Source organism: Panthera uncia, assembly GCF_023721935.1.
Source record: "Panthera uncia isolate 11264 chromosome C1 unlocalized genomic scaffold, Puncia_PCG_1.0 HiC_scaffold_4, whole genome shotgun sequence".
NCBI lineage: Eukaryota > Metazoa > Chordata > Mammalia > Carnivora > Felidae > Panthera > Panthera uncia.
The window spans coordinates 23,574,130-23,594,146 of NW_026057585.1; the positions used below are offsets into that span (position 1 = coordinate 23,574,130).

Here is a 20,017-nt window from a genome sequence, read left to right on the forward strand (position 1 = left end):
ATAGCCCCAGTTTACTAAAATGATAGGGCTTCACTACCAAATACACACGTCAGACAGTTGGCATCCCATTTTTGTAGTGTTTCACGAGCATCTTTAGCAAAGCTAACAATGTAGGCCTGGATTGCTTTCTCCCTAGAGACGCTACACATCTCTCCAACTTGCTGTGTGCACATTGATTTCAAAAGGAGCTTTGCACTCACAAGAAAAACACGGAGGGCTTAATATGTGACCCATGGTTTTTACAGCCACACTATTAAAAAAAAAAAAGGGACGAAACTCAAAGCATTTTCACATTGACAGGAATTGGCTGTTTTGACAAGGGAAAGTCATGGCATAGGATTTTTTAGATAAATTAACAGAATGAAAGTGCTAAATTAAAATTGCAACATTGATTTCCTTTTTAGCTCAGCTGTGCATTATATAAAAGGATCAGAGGCAGGATTTATTATGGGCGATGAGTCTCTGTCGTCCACTAAGATAGACCAGTGTATAAAATAAAGTTGTCCATTTCAGACACCCTTTGTCTCCAAGGAAAGCTGTCTAGGAGGCCCACGGGTGGCAAAGGCACTGAAAGGAAATGGAAATTGATAATCGGTCCTGTTAGGCTGATTCTCTGCATGTTCAATTCATATCCTTTTGAAAAGAAGAGATTAAGATGAAACCTCATTGAGGAATACACATTTTGAAGAAAATAGAAACAAAGGTTCTGCGAGGCTATTTCAGTCGGTGTCAAATGTGAGAACAAGGCGACGCAAACTTATATGAAGAAAGGGCATTAACAAAATCCCCAGACAAAGAAGAAGCTAATAGCAAATATATGCAGCCGCCTTTGTGGATGCTCACAGGAGAAGTGGTACAACTTGATTTACAAAGGACCTGGATAATTATTTGTTACTTGGAGCCAACCCTGCTTCTCCCTCTGCAGAGGGCGGGCACTGACCATCTGCGTGTCTTAGTTTTGCTTTTGTATGGATGAGAATTAGCCACATTTTTGTGGCTGGTAAGCTTTGCATGAAGAGATGTTTGAAGCACTGGCTTTGTTTTGTTTTAAATCTTTAAACTGTTCCCTCAGCTTCAGTCATAGGATTATTGCACATCTAACCACAAATAAATTGAAATATCAGCCGAAGAGAGCGCATGTTGCTCACTGATGGAATAATGGACGGCAGGTGGTAGAGGGTTTTGTTTTCAGAAAAGCACAGGAGGCTAGAAGTGACAAGAGCGATTCTGAGAGAGGGCTGAAACTGTCAGGATGGAGTCATGGGGGTCAGTAGTTCCTGAGCTGACCTTTTTAAACAAACCCTGAGACGACCTTTCTCTGCGTCCTCACAGCAGTAGAGCATTCATGCCAGAAAGGCTGCCCCTCCCTCCAGATATTGAGAGTTTGAACAAAAAGCATATTTTCTATGATAGGGCCCATGTTCAACGCTTCACTCACAGGGTAGCCTGACACTCCCTCTCCTGTCAGCCTGTGATACGCGATCCTAACTGCTCACCTGCTCCGGCATACACACTAGCATCTGAGCTCTCCCTTAACACCTTTCCGCAGCCTTTGATATCATCTTCCTGTCAAATCATGGAAATCGAGGGATTCAGCAGCAGAGCGGGACACTGGGTGTGCTAATTTCCATGTCATTGCCTTGAATGGTGTTCTAGCGCAGAGCTGTTACCCAGAACTCTCACCTGGCTTTTGGGGACACGCTGAAGGGCCGAGATGTGTTATCATGGCATAAAATCCACTTCCTAATGTTTGTGAGCCAGAGTTATAGACTGCACAGCATAAGGCTTTCTTTTCAGATACTGTTCTGTCTGGCCTCTATTACGTCACCAGAAGTCACCAAAAGCAGTGCACCTAGTGTGCTTTGTACTGAAGACGTTTTGTTCAAAATTGCCAGTATCTGAAGGCAAAGACCTTTTATCTCCAAAGTCTGGGAAAAACAATGAGGGTTTTCTGCCTTCATCACTAAATAATACTATATTATTCATCTTCCCATTAAAAATGTCTTAAATGATGATAGAGTTTATCTTACAATATGAGGTGTCCGTTATGGGATCTCCACTCCTCACTCACGGCATCATGCAGATACCGGGTTCATCCTGGGACCCGGGATTCCAAAGTCACACACCTAAATTTAGGAACTTATTTCCCACTCACAACCAACCCAGTCATTTTCTCACTATACTTCAGTCCTCTGGTGACCTGGTCTAAACCACTGAAATGTAAATCATTAAAAACAAACAAGCTTTTTAAAAGTTTTGAAGCAAATTCAAGTGACTACAAAACTTAAAATTAGGGTTTTTTTCCCCCAGTTTGGTTCTATGTATTTCTCTAATCTTTTGAGCAAGAAATAAGAGGAAATTTTGGTGAAAGATACCTTGGAAAAGACTTAATTTTCGAATCTGGCAGGAAAAAAATAATGTAAACAAAGACCCAGAACCTTAATCTCCTGATCTCCTGTTTCCAGACTTGGTACTCTTTTCAGTAGACACAGCCATTTCCCAGTACTTAAGCAAACACAGAAACTTAATAAAAGTAGCTCATTATTGCTGGACCTAATTTTTGATGTCCTCCCCATCCCTGCCCCTTTTTAGAAGCCATGGAACCAATTTTATAAACATCTATTATTAAAATATATTATGTATGTGTGTGTGTGTGTGTGTGTGTGTGTGTGTGTGTATATATATATATATATATATATATATATATAGTATTTTATATACATAGACACATGTATATTTAAATGGTCTATATGCTGGGAAGTTTCTGACTTGAAAAAAATGTTAAAAAAAGAGAGACATGGGGGACACCTGGGTGGCTCAGTGGGTTAAGCATCCAACTTCAGCTTAGGTCATGATCTCCTGGTTTGTGAGTTCGAGCCCCACGTCGGGCTCTGTGCGGACAGCTCAGAGCCTGGAGCCTGCTTTGGATTCTGTGTCTCGCTCTCTCTCTTCCCCTGCCCTGCTCACGCTCTGTCTCTCTCTGTCTCAAAAATAAATAAAACATTAAAAAAAATTTTTTTTAAGAGAGACATGGATGGAACTAGAGGGTATTATGCTAAGCGAAATTAGTCAGAGAAAGACAAATATCATAGGACTTTACTCATAGGAGATCTTTAAGATACAAAACAGATGAACACAAGGGAAGGGAAGCAAAAATAATATAAAAACAGGGAGAGGGACAAAAACATAAGAGACTCTTAAATATGGAGAACAAACAAAGGGTTGCTGGAGGGGTTGTGGGAGGGGGGTGGGCTAAATGGGCACTAAGGAATCTACTCCTGGAATCATTGTTGCACTATATGCTAACTAACTTGGATGTACATTTAACAAATAAATTAAATTAAAAGTTTTAAAAAAGAAACAAAGAGACATGGAAAAAGCATCTAGGCAAAAGGTTAAAGGTTATAGAAGGGAAAAGAAAGAAGGTGTTTTCACAATGGAACCTGAAGATTATAAAGAAAGCTCAGGATGCCCGAGAAGGGAAGGTTAGCCTGGACTGGGAGGGGAGGCAGTGGATCTACCAAGAACATCTCCTTTTCCTGAGTATCAGCAAGGTCTATTTAGAAATAACCAAAAAAGGAAAAAAGAAGAAGAAAACAAAAAGAGACATGTGAAAAGAAAAGGCCAATGAATAGATAAAATTATCATTATAGTTCAAAAAAGGAAAAGTAAGAATCTATTCTGTGTAAGAATGAAAACAGAACTGTAACCTCAGATAGAGAAGAGAATTAAAGAATGAATTGTTATGCATGACTCTTTGGCAATAAAGTGTAGAGGGAGGAGGTAATTTCTTACCAATTATAAACTACCAAATTTTGAAAATATATAACCAATAATCACCTAAAGAATTGGAAAGCAGATTTTAAAATTCACCGTTCAAAAGATAATAGGAACAAGTAGTTTCACAGCTGAATAGCTGATAATTTTGTCGGAGTTTCTGTTATTTAAAAAATTCCAGCTTTTAAAAAGATATAAAAAACTCCCTAATCAATTTATGAAACTTGATCAACTTTACTACCAAAACCAGATAATACTACAATAAAATATATATATATAATATATATATATATATATATATATTATATATATAGACCATTTTCCACTTAAGAATAAAGGTGCAAAATTGTAAACCAAATAATATTAAAATTGAATCTTTGATATTATAATGAAACTAAAGTTCCATGTAATAGATCCAGATAATGGATTAATTTTGTCTTCTAATTTTCTCTTTATTAACTTGGTAGAATGTGGATAAACCCCAGTATATTCTAGGTTGAATCAGTATGAGAAAGATGATAACAGTGCATGACCTGGCTTTCTCTAGGTGTCCCCTGCAATTATATAGCAATAATAAAGCTTTCACCTATGATTCCGAAGTAATCCTTTAGTGAAGACTGTTCAGGAAAAAAGTCTTTGTTCATCCATACATTCATATATATAGTACTTGAAAGCATCAAATAAATGAGTGACTCTTGATGATGATAAGGCAACCAATAAAGGTTTTATACAGGAAACCTGTAGTGTTAGCACATTGAACCTGTCATTATGCTGCTTTTTATCTTAGGGGACTTAAGTTTCTTGTTCAAGCATCTGCTAGGGTGGATATTAGAAGAAAATAACCCAATTCAGTAATTCATCTCCACTACAAAACATTTCAGGAAAGAGATTGTATACAGAAATGAATTCTGTGAGAAAAGTTACCCATTTCTCTCATTTCACACCGGCTGGATATAGCCAGGCCTCCTAAATTAGTGTCTCAGTAAGACACATCATAGCTTCCCTTTAGAAGGTATCCAAGATACACTCAATTTGGGTCTCCTCACTGAATAGTGAGTCAGCTAGAGAGATCAATGCCTAAAGAATTGTGGGTGCTCATAAACATTGGTTTAACTTAATTGGATCATTCAGACGGAAGATTATCCAGGCTCTCAAATCACTTTACTTCTCTCCATATACTAACATGTGTACAACTGAAACCACTGATTTAAAAATCATTACATAGTGCTGAGCTCTGTCTACTCTATTAGTTTAAATGAATGTACCTCACCTTTAGGACTATCTTCAGAAAAATAGTTAAACCTCAAGGTCCCCAATAATTTAGAGTACTAAACTAGATAACCACCCTAGAGGCACTCTGACAGAAGTAATGCATTAATTACCTAACGGGGGGTTTCCAAAACTTGCTGTTAGAACTAAGCATCCATGGACAACACTGATAGTGGTCCTTATTCACACGGTTTTACCCTTCAAACAGCCCTTTGTCTTTGATCAGCGCTAACTAGACCCAGGTCCAGCAGGAAACTGCATGGCACACCAGATTCACTGGGGCTTTAAGTTGCTACTCTTCTCCCTTCTCTACTGAAACCTTGTCCTGAACCAAGCTTTACCCATGACAGGCCAGCAATAAGAAATTTTATTTGTGCTGTATTTCAGGCTTCTTTTTCTGAGTCAGCATCTTCTCTCTGGCTTCATCATGTACAGAAATATTCTACGGAGAAAAGTTAATTTAATGCATAAACGCCTTCTATTTTAGGTTGTCAAACAAACAAGCAGTGCACATTTTAACATTGTCAACCACTTTACTTTTAAAAACCTGTGGGGGCGCCTGGGTGGCTCAGTCAGTTGAGCATCTGACTTGGGCTCAGGTCATGATCTCATAGTCTGTGAGTTCGAGCCCCGCGTCGGGCTCTATGCTGACAGCTCAGAGCCTGGAGCCTGTTTCAGATTCTATGTCTCCCTCTGTCTCTGCCCCTCCCCCACTCATGCTCTGTCTCTCTCTCTCTCTGTCAAAAATAAATAAACATTAGAAAAAAATACATAAAAAGCTGAGCATCTTTTTCATATAGTACTACAGCCTCTGGGTTTAGGGGCCTTACATATCAATCTTGTAGAAAGCATTCCTTGCATACATTAATACTTGCCAAATATGATTATGGTTCTCCTTCTAGTTTGCAAATACTCCCTTCACATCTAGTTCATCTGAAGTGGGATCAACTAGCAGGTGAAAGATGGGAATATCAGAAACCAAGCATGGACTTTCACTATCTGGGTAGTTATCAGGGATGTGAACTTAAATACACTGTCTTGATAAAGTCCAAGCTGTATGAATACTACTCCAAATCACATTAATGCAGAGCAGTAAGGTGACTGCACATAGATAGATACCTGGTAACTTATGCTTCACAACCAAGATAAATTCTGCAAAAGTGTATTCCAGCTAGAAGGGTCCATAGGAAGCACGTGTACTATTTGTTGTCTATTGCTGGGGCAGGAGATGTCCGCTTAGCTATGAGCAAAGCATTCTGGGGAATAGAAGGCAGCTGTTTCTTTGGAGCAGTGTGTAGAGGATTAGTTATCACATCCCCTATTAATGTCTTCTCTTTACCATCAGACCATTTCCATACGGAGCTTGCAGACATGCTCCAGAAAGGGTTCATAACATGAACTTCAAACAAAGACATTCAGTGATCTGTGTCATCAAAGTCTCCTGTCCTCGGGATTCACTTTACTGCTCCCCATGCTTGGTTTCCTTTCTGCTAAACAGGGGCTAATGACTCTGGCCTTGAGAGACTGTCAGGACGAGGAGGTGAGATAATACAAATCACTCATACGAAAGCCCATTTTTAAATGCTTATGAAGTAGATGTTACCTTTATGGGTCTTAAAAATGTATAAAATCCCACCTTTCACTCTCTCTCACCAATTGTTGTTTACAGATCTTCTAACTCCCTTACAGATACCTTATTTTTCCAACGTCAGCATATTTGCTGCTACCACCTCTAATCTATATATAGTCTTTGTTTCATATTTTTACAAATTGGTTTCATTATCTTTGTGAAACTTCTCCCATTCTCACTGACTTATAAGGACTGGGCTACGAAAGACATCAGTAGCCAATCAAAAATGCTCTTCTTGGGGTGCTTGGGTGGCTGAGTCGGTTAAGTGTCCTGATCGCATGGCTCATGGTTCGAGCCCCAGATTAGGCTCTGTAATGACAGGTCGGAGCCTGGAGCCTGTTTCAGATTCTGTGTCTCCCTCTCTCTGCCCTTCCCCTACTTGTGCTCTGTCTGTCTCTCTCTCTCAAAATAAATAATTTTTTTTTCAAATTGAAAAAAATGTTCTTCTTATTTAATCCACACATGAACCAATCGGAACTTAGTGTGAGGGTAACACTTAGCTCTATAGCTCTGTTCTGCTCTGTTCATTCTGTCTGGAAGTACAGAGGATACTTGCCAATAGTACTTGCCACCAAATAGTGCTCTAGTGATGCAGTGTTTTTAGGCTCAGGGATATTCAGAAAACTACAGTTGTTTGGATAGCTCAACATTGCAGGGACAAAGTTTTATTTTGTTTATTTGTGTATAAATATTTTCATATGCATATCTATCTAAATGTATATCTTCCTTGAGAAATATAAATGAAAAATAACTCACTCTCCTAAAAGCTAGCACTAGAGTTTTAATTCTTGGAAAGTTCACATTACAGTTTAATTCTTTGAGGTATGTTAATATACCAACACCCCATAAGGATGGGCATTTTGTCATATATTCAGAAATAAAAATCTATAACCTCAAATATATAGAGTGCTTTGCTAGAGTGACTGAACATTTCTGATTTGATATATATTTAAACATATTTTAGAATTAGGCCTGAAGTGTGTGCTTAACAAATTTCTGTCAGTTTAGCCATTAAATATGCATTCTCTCACAGCTTAGGTTTGCTTGATAGCTACCATTCTAAATTATGATTTGAAGCTCATATTAAAAAACAACAACAATAGGATAATGATTTGGGCCATAATAATAATTATAATTTTATTCCCACAAATTTTTTGTAATACTTCCCATTAGTGTGCCATTTAAGTCAATATTTTGTTTAAATAATGGTATACAAGTAAATGTACTCACTATAGAAAATTAGCAAAAGACATAACTGTAAAAAAGATCACCTCTAATCTCACTACTTAGAAATCCCAACTGTTATGCAGGTAACTGTATACGTATGGAAACAATAATTTCTTAAATTATAGCACTTCATATACTGCTCTAATTCTTTTTATTTCTCCTAAAAATATATTATGTAAGAATTTTATATACTTCTTATAATCCTTCTAAATACGATTTTCTTTTTAATGACCATCTAAGATTTTGCCAAATAAATGACAATTTAGGCAGTCTGTTGCTTTGAAATTTTTAAATAATAAAATCAAAATCCATTATGATGAAAAAGAGAGAACTTACTGCAGCCAGTTCTGGTCCTCAAGGACTTTCCCTTCAAACATGAAATGCAAGATCATATGAAAGTCAGAGCAAGAGAAGACCCAAAGGCAGCACCCAGCCTTAATTCTGTGTGTTGACACAAAACATTTTTGAAGGCAAGTGGACAGTGAGTCTCCCCAGATTGTCAAATGTGTAATAGAATCCAGACCACTGTGTAACCAGTAATGGCTTCTTTAGCCATAACTCAAAGACATCCCATTTATACTAGGGTCTTTTTTTCAGTAGTGAATAGATTGCATTTAAATTATAAACTTAGAAAGGAGAGGTAAAAGGATTACTGAGTATGAGAGATAAATGAAGAAAAGCAGTAAAGCCTATGGATTCAGAAGGATAAGTCCCCCAGTTCATCTGACATAAGAGATGGATTACAATGTCTCTGAAGTGGGGGGCAGTTTACTTAGGAATTTAGCAGTAATTCGCATTTAAGGAATCCATTAGTACCATCATATACACGCTTCTATCATTGGATGACTAATAGGAATACATGGTATTTGCTTATGATTTTATAGATTCTAATAAAATATGACATTATCTTTTTGAGTCATTCTTATTCAGGGAAAACCTACTTTCCTAGGACTTGGCTGACGTAACCCACATCAACCATTAAATGGCATAATGATGCTGTATCTTTTGACATTGTCTTGTGTATCTTTCTCCCTGTGGCTCATTCTGTCCTAGAAAAAGTATCTCTAAGGAACAGTGCTTGAATTAATCCCTGCATGCTGATCAACAGAAATTTTTCCTAGAAATAACTAAGTCTGTCAACTGCCCAGGTATTTAGCTCATGCAAAGATGTTCATACAGAAATTCAAGAGGTGAATTGTGCTCTTAAAAAACATTCAGACATTATGGTTTTCTTTGAAGGAACGAGGTTATTTGTGATATTTGCCCCTAGAAACCACCTTAGAAGACATAAATACAAATACATATTTTACATATTCTTCAGTTTAAAAAATTGGCATTACCTAACTTGTAGAGGAGAGATGGGGTGTCGGGGGAGGGGTGGAATGGAATTCAAGAAACAACAGACACCTATGTCAGAGGCATTCAGCTCTGGACTCAACCCAAATCAGAAGCATCCAGTGACTACTCCTCTCTGCCTTTTTCTTTCAGTTACTCACATTGTTTTCTGGCGTAAAGCTGGAAATAGAACAGTGTTTGTTCCCTGCTTTCGTCTGATGATAATTTCGTTGCTGTTGTTTCATATTCCTAAAATTTGGACTCTTATTTACAAATAGGATTTTAGGAATGATGATGTAATTTCCACATAGCATGGCTCTCAGAAAATTGAGATACCATATTATGGCTACTATGAGAAAGAAAGTTAAAAATGAGCCAGTAAGTATTTGAGGAACACAATGCATTTCATCCATTCTAAGACATTCATTTTTTCCAGGATGTCTTGCAATTAATTTATCTTTAAATTAGCAGACTGTGAATGCTTAAAAGTTTTAGAAAAATTTTAAAAAATCATTTTGCTTATTATTTTCCTCTTATCATATACACAAAACAAAGTAACATCTTAAATGGGATGAAATACAATGTTGTGTTTTCAATTTGTAGTAGAAACACATAAAATTACTCATTGGAGAGTACTTGTAACTGGTATTCTAATACATCAACATAGATTCTCTCTCAAACTCCACTAGATAGAGGAAAACACATTCTCTTGGAAAGATGGTTCACAAAAAAATTCAAAATCTCATCCGCATTCTGTTTAGAAGGTCACTTTCTAAAATCTAACTAATGGGACATTGGGCCAGGGTGGATTAATGAATTCCATAGATAATCCCTCAAAACTCAATTTATTCATTGAATTCACTTCTTTCTCTACTAAACATGTTCCCAAAGATTGATGGGTAACCAGATTAATTAATTTGTTACATATCCTTACCCTTCTTTTCTTAGAGTCAACAATGAATAAAATCCAAAGTCAGAAAGAAGTAGCACAAAGATAATCCCTAATCTGAATAACTACTTCTAAATAACAGAGGGCCTACTATGCTTTAAGTCTTTCTATAGAATTCAAATATTAGACTCAAATATGGATGTCTTACATGTATTTATATTTATGTGTGTATACACACAGTAAGCACACACATATTTAATTGCATAGCTCTATGTATTTACAAGGCTTTGGCCATAATGTTCTAAAACCACTTAAGAAGGCAAAAATGAACATACTGAAATTTCTTCCTGGGCTAGTAGAGATGAGGGGAAAAGTTATTGGGGTTTGCAAATTTATTCTAAAGAATTTTTTTAAATACCCACTGACCTACATTAATTGAAAGAAAACCAGTCAACTACAATTGTAATTGTTATCCTGTCAGGTATTTATTAATAGACAGACGGCTGTCATCTTTGTTAAAATGCTCGAAGTTGACAGAATTTCATTTACATAAATGGGTGGAAAATCCTTTTCTTACTTGTCCAACAAACTGGAGACAAAGTGCCTGCCAATGTTTTAATTTCTTTTTCATGTTCTGGTTAGAGAGTGAGAAGAATGCTTTCACTCCACAGTGTCATGAATATGATAATCTATGGAAATCACGGAAAGCAGGTACTTAAGTTAAGCATATACTGTACTATGGGAATCCCTGATGAATTCAAGTCTATTCTGTTTAGAGAAGATGTTGTTGCCTGTGAAGTGACAGACTGCCAGATGTTCATGAAGTAGCACAGTAATGGGCTCAGATCTTAGCATCTTTCCCCAACCCCCACAGATGACAGCATTTACTTCAGGCTACAGAATGGCCTTGCCTTCATTCTTTAAGAACTAGTGTTTACGCTTACTTCTCAACTATCAAATCTTCATTTTCTTAATTTTACTTATTTCAACATGTGAAACATAAAATTATATAACTATGTGAGCAATCCTTACTGTATAGGGTGTATGTAGTCTAAATGTGAAATAAGCAAATTCTCTATCATGTAAAACATGCTTAATCCATTGACTTCCCTTATAAAAGCTGGGGGAAAAATGGTTTCCTGGAGGGAGGGGGAATGTTTTCTCTAGCATATTAAGCACATAGCAAATGTGCTAAAGCATATGTAAGTTAATAATAGAAAACTATAGCACATCGTGAGGATTTCTGTAATAATGATGTTGATGATAAGGACTAACATTTAATAAGTGCCTACTGTTTACCAAGCTCTGGCTTCATTTTATATACTTTATATAAATTGTATAATCCTTACTACAACCCTGTGAAATGTTATTCACATTTTATGAATGAGGCAACTGAGACCTTATAAAGATAAAACAAAATTTGACCAGGTCAAAAACCTAGTAAATAATGGAACTAAGATTGAAAGCCAACGTCAAAGACTGAACTCTTTATCCTAAATATTCTGCTTCTCATACATTCATTCATTTGAGAATGTACAGCAGGCCAGATATTGTTCAAAGTTCTCGGGAAACATCAGTGAACAAAACTTATGAATATCCTATTCTGGTAGCTCATATCTTCTAGAAAGGATGAGATACAAAATAAATGAATAAAGAATATGATGATTATCAAAGGGGAGATTCACAGAGTATGATCTGGAGGACCTACTTTCCATATAAAGGCCCTAAGACTTATGGGGAACAGCAAAAACACCAGTATGGTTGCAGTGTAGTAAATTAAGAGGAGAGTGGCAAAAAATAAAATTAAAGGGATAGGCAGGAGCCACATAAGCCTGTAGTCATTGCAAAGCTTTTAGGTTTTATTTTAAGTCAATTGGGAAATCATTTGGAGAATTTTAAGTAGAGGAGAGACATGTTCTCATTTCTATTTAAGATAATTGCTCTGGCTACTGTATGGAGAGTACATTATAGCAAGTCAAAAGAGAAAGTAGTCAGATCAGTTAGGAGTATTCCTGGTGAAAGACAGTGGAGCCTTAGACTAGAGCCATATCAATGGAGATGGTGGGAAGTGGAGAGATTTAAGTCGTATGTTGAGGGTGGAGCGTAGTTTTGCTGAAGGATTGGATCTAGAGGTGAAGATAAGGGGAAAAAATGAATCCAGAATAGCCCTAGATTTTTGGCCTGAGCAAATGGGTCAGCAGTCATTCCATTAACTAAAATAGGGAAGACTGGGGAAAGAATACTTGGAGTGAAATAACAAGGGATCTGCTTAAGACATATTAAGTTTGAGATTGCTTTTCAACAATTAATTAAATGTGTTAATTAAGTCACTGGATGTAAGAGTCGGGAGCTCAGTATAAAGAACAGAACTGGAGCTATAAATTTGAAAGCCATAGCTTAAATGATATTTAAAGTCATAAGACAAGATCAAATCATTTGCAAAGGGTATCCTGACAGAGGGAAAGAAAGAGTGTCTACGACTCAATCTTGGATATTCCAACCTATAGGTTTCAGAGAGAAAGATTTACCCGGTAAGGGAGACATAGAAGTGACGTAGGAAAAAGAGTAGGATAGTATTTTAAGAAAGAGGGAAGGGTCCATGTTGAATGCTACTGAGAGATAAAGTAAAATGAGCGCAAAAGTGTGGCCATATGATTTGCAAAATAAAGGTTGTTGGCCCCATCACCACAGCCTTTGTGTGGCTGGGAAAAGAGGACAGATTTCCAGAAAGAATAACTGAGGAGTGAATGGGAGGTAAGGGTGGAAGAACAGACACTATTATCAGTACCTAAGAGAGATTGGAAGGGAAATAGGTAAATGAAAATGCCTGGAAGTGGCTGCAGAGACAAAGAGTTCTTTTATTTGTTTTGTGTATTTGTTTTTAGGATGAGCGGGATTGGAGCATGTTTGTGTGTTAACAGAAATAATAAGAAAATGAGAGTGAATCATGGGATGGTCAGAGATGAAAATTAAAGAATGATCAGATATATGCAAGACAGAGCCCTCAGTGGCTCCTTTGAAAGAACCAGGACACTTCCCATCATAACAGAAGAAAAGATGGATGACAGCACAGATTAGGGGGATTTATAAAATTTAGAATAGAAAAATTACTTCAGTATTTTAAACCGATAATGTGAGGCAAGAGCCTCAACTGAGAATGAAAAGGAGTGGCAGTTTAGATTTTAGGAGCAAGAAGAAGATATAAAAATGTCACTCGGTAAAGTGAGAAAGCTGAAGAGTGACAGCAGTAACATAGCAAGGCTTGTTGGCACTATTGAGTGCTCACTTGAGGTTATAGTTACGAAGTTGGGGCGGGGAGCAGTCATATTCTGCAGCCACCTTCAGTTTTCAAGTGTAAATATGGAACGACTGAATGATTGGGTTAAATATGGGCAAAGATTTAGCCTGATAAGTGCAAGAAAAGGTTAGAGGTTGTCATCTGAGAGGATGTGACCTTAAATGGTCAGATATATATGTATCAATGAGAATTGTGATAAATGTTGAATATGTTTATAGAATTATTTCTTTATGTTTAGTCCCATTACTTTATAAACTACTGTGAACTCCCTGAGGATAGGGATCATATCTGTTTTGCCCCCTATTATGTCTTCAATGCTTACCACGTAGAATGAGTCTTTCTTAAGAACACATTTTATTAGATCTTTTCCTTGGTATCTTCCCTTAAAGTACCAAAAGACACATGGTAATTTTAGGTGAAACAGCAGCCAAACAGCTCAGAAAGGACATGGCCACTCAATATAGAGGAGAAGGTGCTAGGCCCGGAGGTGACAGGTCTAGGTTTGAGTTTGCTCTGCCATTAACTGTTACATGGCACTGGGCCTTGTGTGCTTGCCACATCTGTGGGCCTCAGGTTTCATCAATATTATAATAATTCTGTTATTGTGGAAATTAAATGACATAATATGCAAAAATAATTTCTAAAAGTATAAGTACAAAACTACGTTATTTAGTTTTAGAGTTTGGTCCTGATGCCTCTCAGGACATGTGATATTCAGCAACTGGTTGATGTTTGATGATGCTCAGAAAACTATGTACCGATTATTCTGCTCCAAGCCTAATGGCTGGTTTCTTTGACTACTGTTTTCATTTTGTATTAGCCATTGCCAAACAGGAGGCTTATCTCTGTAATAGGCTATGGCAGTCAAGAGCAGGAGGGTCTAAAGACCAGTAGCATAGACGACCGGCCCTAGGGCCTACATAAAGCCCATAAAGCCCAAGTGAATTATTGTTTCCCAAAGCTTAACGTTTGATCTACTGCAGTAATTGCCTAGGTTCACACTTGTTCAACAAATGATATTTTTAATAAAATGATTTTTTTTAAAGATCTATAGCCTATAAATTTTTTGGTTGTTTGATTTTTTGGTTTTTGTTTGATTTTGTTGTTTGATTTTTATGAATAGGAGAGTGAAATAGTTGGTTGTTATTGTTTTCTTCATAGAAAACTTTAAACAAAGAACCAAGAAAATACAAAGAAATTATTTGTGTTGTGCTCTAAACCTTTGAATATAAGGTAATTGTTGAGACTGTACCTTAAAATACCCTACTACTACAAATGCTATTAGGCTGTAGGATGTTGTTAAAATTTAAAGTCACTGTTATTATCGGGATTTGGTTTATGTAATATTATGGATGAGGCCAAATATTACTTGTTTGGTCATTAAGCATTAGATGAATCTCATTCTTGCCAAGCATTGTGCATAGAAATAAAGTTTCTTTTTTTATTTTTTTAGTATTTATTTATTTATTTTGAGAGAAAGAGAGCATGTGAGCAGAGGAGGGACAGAGAGAGAGAGAGAGAGAGAGAAAGAGAGAGAGAGAGAGAGAGAGAGAGAGAGAGAATCCCAAGGTTTCACTCTTAGCACAGAGCCCGATGTGGGGCTCGATCTTACAACTGTGAGATCGTGACTTGAACCAAAATCAAGAGTCAGACACTTAACCAGCTGAGCCACCCAGATGCCCCTAGAGAGAACCTTTCTGAACATTTTATATGAAAAGTGTCAGCATTAAGCTGTGACCCCAATGAGGTTAGCAGAAATTTCTTGTCAGTGTAGCTTTTTGGTTGATGTTAATCCTTCATTCATTCATCAAATATTTAATTAAGGCCAACTGTATGCAAAGAACTAAGGGGATGATAAAACAGGTTCAAAAAGTATCCTGTCCTCAGAATGTTTATGATATACTCAGAAAAATAAAAGAATGCATAAGTAATGCTACTATAGTTTAGAAAGTAAAAGAAGAAACAGAGAGGAAAATCCAAAATTTGTGAGGCAGTGACTGCCTTCAGTAGCGACCTAGGTACAGATATGAATTTTATCTTATGGATGTTTGCTAGTGTTTCCATGTGAGCATGCAGAAGCTATTGTTTATGGAGCACTTTGCCACACATATAAAAGATTCTTTCCCATGTTAAATACTCCCTACTAGTATGGTAATTAATTATCTTAGAAAATTCTTTCTTTTCAACTTAAAACTTGTACTTTTCTTTTCTCTCCAATATAAATCTCCTGCTTAGCATTGAAACCCTAAAACTTGGCTTTTAAAATGATCATCATTTTTTCCAATGTGTCCTGTACAGTAACTCCAAATAGGGTTTTTGATTGGATCAAAATGTGATATTTTATGCCCTATGCCACACTTTCAGGTAAAAAGGCTTAAAGCAGTCATCCCGGTGTTTCTGTGTAGGAAAATCTCAAGTATCATATTGAATAAATATGGAAAAGACTGATTAATCTCCTACTCTTGCTCCAAATAGAGCCTGAATCCTGAATACATTTTTCATATTTATAGCAGGCCCATTTTCCTCATCACCCTACTTTTCTGTTTTCCTTTGCTTTCATCCCATTGTATGAAGTAATTTTTATTCCATTTTCCCTCATTGGCTTTTGCCCTTGACATTTTATGCAATATTTAGCCATGAAAGCAGTAGCATTTTGAAGGCGAATTTCCAAGGCAAATTATTTCATCCAAGTCTTCCTAAGGCATTGGAAGGACTATAGCTTAGGAAGTCTTTCTTCATGTGAGGCTAGTATTCTGTGACATTTTTATAATGCAGAATACTCATTTTATCTTTATATTGTAAAGATGTAAAATAACCGTACATAAATACAAATTATGTTCACTATAATAAAGTAACACTTAGGTTCTGTATTGCTTTGTAGTTTTCAAAATAGTAAAAGTTGTATTTTAATAATCTATTAGTGCCTTCCTATTTCAAACAGTTGTTACGAAGAGCAAGTAGGCAGAATGGTCATTGCTGTCCCCATTGTACACAGATGAAAACTGAGGCCCACATAGGGAAGTGACTTGTCTTAGAGACCAAGTGTGTTCATCTCTGCACCCAAAGACCAGGGATCATTCTGTATATTGCAGTACTTTAGTAGAAAGAGTCATTTTCTTCCAACGTCCTGTAACTTTCCACACCAAATAATACCATACATGTGCTTATGTTTTATTCTTACTGACTTGGCAATTTCGTGTCTGACCTCACTAATCTCCACTTCTAATATGCATGTGGTTGATTTTGTATAGATAGTGTCTTCAGTGACTTGTAACCAAACCAAATTCTGTAAAGATAATTACAGTGAAGCATTGGTTGTGATCTGTATAGACTCCTCAATTTATGCAGATTATAATAGCCTTCATTTAACAAATATTTTATTTATTTTAATTGTCTATACATTTATTATTATTTCACAATGAGAAGTAGCCAAGATATTTGTGGTTGTACCTTCCACCAGTAAAGCCTGAAACAGTTCATGAACTCACCCAACCTTGGAAGTTTGAAAACATTATTCATATTTTACAGCTTAAAAGGACTCAGCATGTTCTGTAAATAGGAGGGAAAGAGTTATAATTTGTGACTCAGTCCAATATTTCATCCACAGACTGTGGATGCGATGCCTCCTGGTCATAAACCCTGAGGATTTCTAACTGTGAATTTGAAAACAAAACAAAACATATCACTGGAAGGAATCTTATAAATTATCTGGTCCAACCCCATCATTTTACAGATGAGGAAACTGAGGCTCAGAGGAATCATAGCTCCCACAGGTCACAAAACGAGCGGATATTCGAGCTAGGATCAGAGCTCCACCTTCTAACTCTAAAGTGCTATTTCCAGTATTACCTCCCCCAGAAAGATGCCTCCCATGGGGCATTGCTTCTGGAGAATGAAGTATATTAAATTCACATTTGGCTGCTAATCATTTTCTCAGCAGCTCTATGGTATTTCATTAACTGCCGCATGTAACACTCTGGCCTTTCACCTGTATTAACTTGAGCTCATTAAACTTGAGACCAATAATAAACAGGACTGAACTAACACAGATATTTTGCATGGTATGTGTTCAGCATTTTTTTGAAATGGTGTCTACCGTATGAAACATTTTTCCCTTCATGGTTTATGGAATGGGAAAAAACAGGAAGCACAGATTTCAAGGAATGGATTATATGTGTAGTATGCCTCCTTATATCAATCAAAGATATATTAAATACTCATTTTATACAAAGCTTTGTAAGGATTATAAAGAAACGTGAGTGACAGCACAGCAGAGGGTCTAGGCATCTGGCTGACAGAGATTTGAATCCTGGCTCTGCCATTTTTTTTTCTCAGTTTATTTATTTTTAGAGAGAGAAACTGGGAGAACGGCAGAGGGAGAGAGCTCACACTTAGCGTGGAGCCCAACGCAGGGCTCTATTCCACGACCCTGAGATCATGACCTAAGCCAAAAATCCAGGGTTGTTCAACTGAACGAGCCACCCAGGCACTGCCATTTATTAATAGTGAGAATTGAAACAAGTTGCTTAGCCTTTCTGTAACTGTCTTCTCATCTGTAAAATGGGACAAGAACAATACCCACCCCACAGGGTTGCAATATAGAACAGATAATGTACTCATGTGCTTTGCAAAGGGCCTGATGTATAGCAATGCTCAATAAATGTGCTGATTTTGATGAAGATAGTGATGGCAATGCAAGTCCTTTCTTCATAGAACTTCTAATCACCTCTCATTACAGCTGTTGTTGAGGAAGTTGATTTTCCCCAAGGTTTCTCCCCACTTCATTTCTACAGAATACAAACAAGCATCCTGCAGAGTGACTATTTAACCCTTGCCCAGTTTCCCACCAACATTATTTCATGTTCATTTTGACTGAGAAGTAACTCTTTTGCAGCTCACAGCTTATGCAGCCACCACAAGTCCTTATGTGATTTTGAAAGTGTTTGAGATTCTGACTGAGCAAGGGATGGTGAGAGAGGAGGGGTCATTTGCAGAAAGAAGAGCTGCAAAGAGGTAGAGAGAGAGAGGTCTGTTAGAGAAGTGTTCTGTGTCATAAAAAATGACAGCTGGGTGGTTTCGGGCAGAAGTCACTGTCAGAGTAGGGATGAAGCAGTCAGAGGGCATTGTGGGAGTGAAGATCGGTGTTGGACTGTTGGGGTCGGGGTTCATGGTCATTATTTGTTCTTTATTTTCCAGAGTGCCATAGACTCTTAAAACAAAACAAAACAAAAAAATTATAGATCATCTATTCACTTTCCGGCTTCTACCAGAATCCCATCTCTCAACCTTCTGGATCATTATCTTCTTTCTACCACAAGTACCCTCCCGTAAACCACCATAGGGATCTACATTCTGCCACCATAGGGATCTACACATATTGTCAAAGATCCGGTGTCTCCCTACACCCTAAAGAACAAAAATCCAAACTGCTGTGCCCGGAATTCAGAGCCCTGCATAGATTTCCCAGCTGTATCCACTGCTACTCCCCCAGTCATATGCCATATTTTAGCTTTATAAGAATGAGTTCATCCTGTGTTTTTTTTTTTAATTTTCATGCCTTTACTCATCCATTCGTTTATCTTTCTCATCTCTTTCCAGCAACACATACTATTTCTTCCTTTTATAATCTTTCATCACAGTTTAAATTCCTCCTTCACTAGAAAGTCTTCCTTAATCTCTTAGCTGGAATTAATTGCTCATTTGGATCAGGGTTACATCAAACCGTTTGCGCATCTGTTTCTCTACTTATTGTATTCTCCCTTAAAACTACCTAGAGAACCCAGATGTAAGCTGAAATCACTCAGTCCCGTCCTTCTGGAAATTGCTACAAAATCCCTGGAGATTATGTTCTCTCGGTCACTTCCGGCTATAAATTTCCCCTCTCATTGAATTCTGCATCTCCCTCAATCTTACTTCTTGTTGGTTCCTATTCTTTGAGCTATATGCCAACCCAACCATGAAACTCAAGCCTATTTTGCTGATTTTCTTCCAAATTTCTCTCTAAGTCATATAAGTATGTAGGAGACTTATTTAAGTTTTAAGGGTCGGAGAGGAGGATTTCAATTGCAGCAACACAGACAGCTTGACATTGAATATTAGCTCTTCCTCTTTATAAAAGTCCTCCAGCCCTCATACCATCAGGCTCTGCTTCCTTTCTGTCCCTCCCTCTTCCTTCTCTTTTTCTCTTTCCCCCCACCCTCTCCCCGATCTCTCTTCTACCCCTGCTTCAGAATTCTGCATTCCTCCTGCATATTGGTTTGGCCATTTCTTTGTTTTTGTTTCTCCTAAATCATGCCACAGGGCATAATCTCCCAAGCTCCAAGCTAAAGGTACTATTTTAAAAGTTACCGCTTTGGGGCGCCAGGTGGCTCAGTCAATGAAGCAGCTAAGTGTCCAACTTTGGCCCAGGTCATGATCTTGCAGTTTGTGGGTTTGAGTCCCACATCAGGCTCTCTGCTAACAGCTCAGAGCCTGGAGCCTGCTTCAGATTCTGTGTCTCCCTCTCTCTCTGCCCCTCCCCTGCTTCCTCTCTGTCTGTCTCTCTCTCAAAAATGAATAAACATGAAAAAAAATTAACTTACCACTTTAAACA

General features: G+C 37.4%; 1 protein-coding gene and 1 pseudogene across 2 annotated transcripts in view; one reads left to right on the forward strand and one right to left on the reverse strand.

Moving 5' to 3' along the window:
- Positions 1-20,017, forward strand: part of DPYD (dihydropyrimidine dehydrogenase) — an 848,382-nt gene that overhangs the window by 792,678 nt on the left and 35,687 nt on the right. The gene's annotated exons all lie outside the window — the stretch shown is intronic.
- On the reverse strand, positions 5,323-6,526 carry LOC125913352 (AKT-interacting protein-like; annotated as a pseudogene).